Consider the following 7414-nt stretch of genomic DNA (forward strand, 5'->3'; position numbering starts at 1 on the left):
ACCACATAAGCAAAAAAAGAAAAAAGCCGGAGGTGGTGGTGTGGCTCAAGTGGTAGAGCGCTAGCCTTGAGCTGAAGAGCTGAGGGACAGCGCCCAGGCCCAGAGTTCAGGCCCCACGACCGGACCCCCCCAAAAAAACCAAAAAACAAAAAAAAAACAATCCAATTCAAAATGGCTAAAGACTTGAAAAGACATTTCTCCAGAGATATACAAATAGCCAATAAATGTGAAAACATACTCAATACCATTAAAAATCACAAGGCCATTTTTGTTGTTGGTGGTGGTGGTCATGGGGCTAGAAACCTGGGCACTGTGTCTGAGCTCTTTTGCTCAAGGCTAGCACGCTATACTTGAGCTACAATACCACTTGTGGCTTTCTAGTGATTAAATGGAGATAAGAGTGTCACAGACTTTCCTGCCTCGGCTGGCTTTGAACTGTGATTCTCAGATCTCAGCCTCCTGAGTAGCTAGGATTATAGGCGTGAACCACCAGCACCTGCTATAAGGCCACTATTTTTTTTTAAGAAAAAAGAAAAAGAACAAATATTGGAACTGATATGGAACAACCGAAATGTGAAGGTGCTTTATGCCACTGAATCATAGACTTAAAAATGGTTTAAAAAAAGCCAGGTGCTAGTGGCTCACTCTTGAAATCCTAGTTACTCAGGAAGGTGAGATCTAATGATTATGATCTGAAGCCAGCCTGGGCAAGAAAGTCTGTGACACTCTTATCTCCAATAAACTACTCAGAAAAAGCCAGAAGTGGTGCTGTGGCTCAAGTAGCAGAGTGCTCAGGGACAGCACTCAGGCCCTGAGTTCAAGCTCAGGATTGGAGAAAAAAAAAAGGTTAAAAAGAGCCGGGTACCAGTGACTCACATGTGTAAATGTGTAATCCCAGCTGCTCAAGATGCTGAGCTCTAGAGGATCACAGTTTGAAGCCAGCCTAAGCAGAAAAGGTTACTAGATTCTATCTCCAAAATAATTAGCAAAAAAACAGGGCTGGATTTAAAGCTGCTTGTAGTTTGCCATTGGTGGCAAGGCTTGTCAGTGTTAAATCAACTTGTTTGTTTTTTGCGTTTTAAATGCCTTATAAAGTCTAATTTTAGAATAGATGAATGCAGATGTGTTCTAGATAGTGTATTTTACAAAATGTTCTTGTCTGTAGATTGTCCATTGTTTTTGAGTTATGCCTAACAAATGTGACAAAACTTTTATTGTCTTACCATAAAGCTTTGATGATCAACAGAGGGAAAGCAGAAAAATGCATAAAAAATGCAAAAAGTGCAAAATAAAGCAACCTACTTTAAATTAAAAAAAAAAAAGCAGGGCTGGAGCTTGTGGGCCACAAGCTTAACAAGTATAAAGCATTAAGTTCAAACTCTAGCATTGGGGGGAAAAAATTAAAGCACTATAGAGGCTTAAGGCAGGAAGAACATGAGTTTGAGGCCAACCTGGCCAAAATAAAGCTAAATTGTTATATTTTGCAGGGGTTGGAGGCATGGCTCAGTTGGTAGAGCATCAGCCAATGAGCAAAAGCATCAAGTATTGAGTTCAAGTCCTGATCTCAAACCTAAAAAAAGAAAGGCATGGTACTAAGATTAGACTGAAGTTTCAGCATTTGGGAAGCTGAGGCTGAAGGACTGTGAATTTGAGGCAAGATTTGTGCTACACAGTACGTTTGAGACCAGCCTGGGCCTAGAGGGTAAGTTCCTGTCTATAAATAAATAAACATTTAAAGCTAAAAGTAGTCCATGACTTAAAAAATAATGAGATCACAAAGGAAAACAGTAACAGTACTGGCATTATAAAAGGAAAGTAGGGTATATGGCTCATTGATAGAGTGCTTGCCTAGCATGCATGAAGCCCTGGGTTTGATTCTTCAGTACCACATAAACAGAAAAAGCCAGAAGTAGTGCTGTGGCTCAAGCAGTAGTGGTATCTGTGAGCAAATAAGCTCAGGGACAGTGCCCAGACCCTGAGCTCAAGCCCCAAGAGTGGCACAAAAAATAAAAAAAAAAGTTAAGTAGCCAGGTGCAGGTGGCTCACACCTGTAATCCTAACCACTCAGGAGGCTGAGATCTGAGGATTGTGGTTCGAAGCCAACCTGAGCAGAAAAGTCCATGAGACTCTTGTCTCCATTTAACTACTAGATAGCTGGAAGTAGATTTGTGGCTCAAAGCAGTAGAGCATTAGCCTTGAGCAAAAAAGCTCAGAGACAGCTCAGACCCTGAGTTCAAGATCCACAACCAACAACAAAACAGGAAAGCTTAGTTCTTGTGCTTGTTACCTTATAACAAGGTCTATATTCTAGAAAAGTTCTTCCCTGTGTGTAGTCATGTTCAAGGACATTCCCCAAAGCAAGGTTCCTCTGGAAGAGCGAAAACAGTTCATATGAACTATCCATAGCAGAAATCAGAAACAAACCAGAGCACTTTAGCTTGAAGGAATACCAGGTTGGGTTTAAAAAAAATGAGCTTTATCTAAATATATTATAAGGAAAAATATCCAAGACATAATGCTAAGTGAAAAGAGAAAGTTGCAGAAAAAGGTAGTATTATCTCATTTATGCTTTTAAGATATCACAAGTCAAATATATGTGTTTATATGCATGATTGCTAATTCATTCAACAGAGCTGAGATGCAAGACACACACATAATTTTAGATTTCAGCCATTTTTTTTAAGTAAAAAGAAACAAATCAAGCTCTCTTCGGCAGCACATATACTAACATTGGAACGATACAGAGAAGTTAGCCTGGCCCTGTGCAAGGGTGACATACAAATTTGTGAAGCATTCTGTATTTTTATATACATTTTTATAATTTGGGGAGGGGAAGGAAAACAACAAAATGTGGAAACAAGTATCTAGGTTGACCCATTGTAACAATGAGATGTACAAGACACTAGGATGAAAATGAACTTTACAACTTCGGGGGGGAGGGGGAGGGAGGAGTTGGGGGAGGGAAGGGATGGTTGGTAGGAAAAACAAAGGAGGGGGTAACAATGCTCAATAGGAAATGTACTCATTACCTTATTCATGTAACTGTAACTCCTCTGTGCGGTATCTTTACAATAAAAACATTAAAAAAAAAGAAATAGATTCAATTTTAATTGTAACTCTGTAAGACCCTAAGGTCAAACTGGATTGGCAAAATAGAAATTATTCAGGAAGTTTGCATGTTTTTATTAAGAATTTCACCATCCAGTGTATCTTCATAATTATAGGACATACACTTAAAACCAAGTACATTTTATATGCTCAGTGGGCATATGTGGCTAGTGGCTGCCCCATTGCCTGGTGTATGCACACGTGTGTGTGTGTGTGTGTGTGTGTGTGTGTGTGTACCACTCCTGGGGCTTGAACTCAGGGCCTGGGCACTTGTCTCTAAGCTTTTGTGCTAGGTTAGCAGCTCTATAACTTGAGCCACAGCTCCAGCTCCACTTCTAGCTTTTATTTTTCTTTTGCTGGTAATTGGAGATAAGAGTCTCACAGACTTTCCTGGCTGGGCTGGCTTTGAACCACAATTCTCAGATCTCAGCCTCCTGAGTAGCTAGGATTACAGGCATGAGCCATAGGCACCTGGATCTCATTGGTATTTTAAAAATTATCTATGAAGATAGATGTCTTCACGTGTAGCTTGTATTATTAAAGTTAAATTTTACATACACCATTGTAGTGTCTGTGAGCCTAGCTCAGTGTGTCTTGAGTTCAATCTCCAACAACAAAATGAAATGAAAGACGACATTCCATACCAAATGCTTTTATTGCTTCATATGTTTGTGACCAACACATATATTACTTTCAAATCTTTGTTTTCTTGTATTTCAATTATTATGAAACTTTATATTTGCAAGCTTAAAAGAGCTAATTTTATCTGGACACAGAGGCTCATACCTATAATCCACACAGAGATGATTGGGAAAAGCAGAGATTGGGAAATCATGGATCAAGACCAGCCCAGGAGTAAAAGTTCAAGAGACTCCATCTCAACCAGTGGCTAGGTGTGGTAGAACGCGCCTGTCATTGCTTATGAGGCAGGAGAGCAGGAGCAGGGGCCAGGGTGGCCTAGGCATAAGGTGAGACCCGACATTGAAAATAAACAAGGCAAAAAGAGGCTGGAAGGTGTGACTCAGAGGATAAAGCACCTGTCTAGCGTAAGCACGAGGCCTTGAGCTCAGCTCCTGATACCACCAAAAGAAACCCACAAGAACATTTTTATTAAAACCTTAAAGTCTAGTTGAGTTACTTTTTAAAGTGATAAGTTAATAACATCCCAGGATCTCAAAAAAATTGCTCTTTAAAAAAAAGTGAGTTACAGTTACTTCCCTTGTTTCAAGGGGCTGAGTAATTAAATTTGAATTTTGTGGTCGCTAAATGGACACATAAAGCTCATAAGCCCACTCAAGCAACACACTTAAGGAGTTATAAAATGAAGATTCGTTTCTTGGTTGGCTGGGCATGAATGGCAGTCATCTACAGGCAATGACATGACAGTGTTATTAGACGTACTGAGCTTGGTGCAAGTCTGCTGAGTCTTCAAAACAGAGATGACTCGATCATAGAACTGTAAGTGCTGTACTGTGCATGCCGGCCTCGCTATGTAGGCTACTGGCTTGTATGTAAGTCTCTCCAGAGAGCTCTAGCAGGTGCTGAAGGAAGCGACTTGTAACCGCAAGTACAGAAATCACTCCTGGGTACCAAAGACGTTGGCCTGGGAGAGATGTCTGCTGATGAACGTCAAACCTCTGCTCATCACTGCTGCCTCTGGCTGGCAGGAAGAGGGGGAGAAGCCGCCAACTGAGAACCCCGCATGCCCCCTCCTGGGATTCAAGGTGTCTCCACTAGCAGTGGAGACAGAGTTGTGAGACAAGCTGACCGAGGAATCCTACTGTCACTTTATGTAGCTCTACAGAGGAAAGGAAAACCAAAAGCCTTCATACACAAGTCACTGGATGTTAGAGCAAGGTTCAATTTTAAAGACGGGTAGAGCCCTAATGGAAACTTTCATGTGATTTTTCTAATAAACAAGAAAATAATGAATTTTCAAAGTTTTTGGTTTTTTGTCAGTTGTGGGGCTTGAACTCTGGGCCTGGGCACTGTCCCTGAGCTCTTCAGCTCAAGGCAAGCACGCTACCACTTGAGCCACAGCACCATTCCAGTTTTCTGGTTGTTACTTGGAGATAGGAGTCTCACAGCCTTTCTTGCCTAGGCTGGGTTTGAACCATGATCCTCAGATCTCAGCCTCCTGAGTAGCTAGGATTACAGGTGTGAGCCACCAGATCAACATTTTTGTTTTGTTTTTTACATTCAAATCCTTTCCTATAATTAACAGAGTTTTCTGTTATCCACTTACTTGGAATTTCCCTTCTGGCTGTTGTTTTCCTGATCTATCTCAATAGCTAATACACTCACATAGTAATATAAAGATAGATAGCGAGACTATCACGTCACAGTTTCCCAACTCCCCATGAGGAGTTCACCACTGTGACTTGTACCTTCTTGCAAAAAGCCATCTATTCTGACTTCAACTTGAAATCAACTGCACCACCAAAAGTTACCCAGCAAAATTCATGCTATCACTCTCTTCAGGTTGTTTTATTAAACCTCAGTAAGAATAGCGAGGAAGAGAGGGCGGGGTCTGCAGGGACACTCTTGGCCTTGGCTGTATGTAGATAACTGTATTGCCTCAGAGACCCATGCTTCCCGCTGACTAGAGGGAAGGAAGGAAAACACGAGTAGAAGGGTAAAGGAGGGAGGCTAGGAAAGCAGAAGAGCCAAGCTCCCAGGCCAAGTGCTGAGGTGCTGAGGGGAAGCACACTGCAGGCCCAGACTCCAACCAACACTAGCGCTGAGGCACAGGAAGGGCAGTGGCTGGGGAATGAAGGGGGAGTGGACTGAGAAACGTCCTGATCCAGGGCTGGTTGAGCCTATCTGATGAGCCCCTCCATGGGCCACTTGTAGCTCAGGACAACACCGGGCAGTGCGCCAAAGTTCAGGCCAAAAGGAGGTCCTTGGAAACCAACATGGAAGGAAAAGAAACCTAAGAACCTTGTACACACACTAAAAGTTGGAATAATAATAAAAGCCTGACTGCTGCTACAAGTCAGAGAGAGAGAGAGAGAGAGAGAGAGAGAGAGAGAATGAGCATTTTCAAAAGCTGTACTGATTTAAACTAGTGAACAGACATTGTTGCAGTGCAGGAGAGACCCGGTCCATTCCATCTGTGCTTTAGGAATCCCTGGCGTTGTGCAGTGCACAGTCACCGCAGCGGTGCGCGGCAACCCGGCCAGGACAAGCATCAGGATTGATTGCTGCTGTCTGCACGTCTGCAAGTCAAACCCCGGATCCCACAAATCGAAGGCAAGTACTCTACTACTGAATTAATATCTTCAGCCTCAAACACCAGATTGTGTGTGTGTGTGTGTGTGTATGTGTGTGTGTGTGTGTGTGTGCGCATGCAGTCCTACTGGGACTTGAACTCAGGGCCTGGGCTCTGTCCCTGAGCTCTTTTGCTCAAGGTTAGCGCTGTACCACTTTAAGCCACAGTGCCACTCTGGTAGTCAATTGGAGATAACGATCTCCCAGACTTTCTTTCCTACCTGGGCCAGCTTTGAACTTTGATCCTCAGATCTCTGATTTTTTTAAGTAAGCTATGATTACAGGTGTGCACCACCAATGGCCTACATATATCAGATTTTTTGCTAACTAAATTCTCCCACTGCTCAGTTTTTACTTGAAATACAAAGCATTCCATTTGACTCTTATTTCTAATGTAAGGAAAACCAAATGTGTGGAGTGTTACAAATATATATATATATTTTAAAACCTAAGGTGATTGGGTTTATACCACAGCACAGCTACACTACAGAATACAGCTAGACTATAGACCTAAAGTATGACATACTATACATATTTTCCAACCAATAAAGATTTTCCGTGAGACGGAGGGCTGCTAAGTTTCAAAGTAAACACTATTTATTTAGACACACAGAGCCATTTCAAATCTAGCTGAGCCTGAGAGCACAGTGGAACAGTATCATAGAATTGGATGATTAAAAACTGAAAGTTTCTGCCTGACTTTAGAAGAGCCTTTCTGATTTTCCCCCAGTACCTCTCATTTCACTTGCCATGATCTAATTCAAAGTGGAGGCATCTACTGCCCAGTGAGAAAACACCATGGAAAAATGAAGTGAGAAACTGATTTTTGTGAGTGTTTAAAATCATGTCACTACAGTTCACAATTCCTGGTTCTAATAATCCTAAGAGGAAGTGCCTCACCAAGTGAAATCAAGAAATATTTGTCATCCTTAGATATGACTGTGGTTCGTTCCCTTCCCCATGCTTTGTATTAATTACATGAAAACCAAACTTCAGAGGCTTTTTTCCCCCTTTCTGGGTATTGAGCTAATTCCTG

This window comes from Dipodomys ordii, unplaced genomic scaffold, assembly GCF_000151885.1.
Source record: "Dipodomys ordii isolate 6190 unplaced genomic scaffold, Dord_2.0 Scaffold23, whole genome shotgun sequence".
Taxonomy (NCBI): Eukaryota; Metazoa; Chordata; class Mammalia; order Rodentia; family Heteromyidae; genus Dipodomys; species Dipodomys ordii.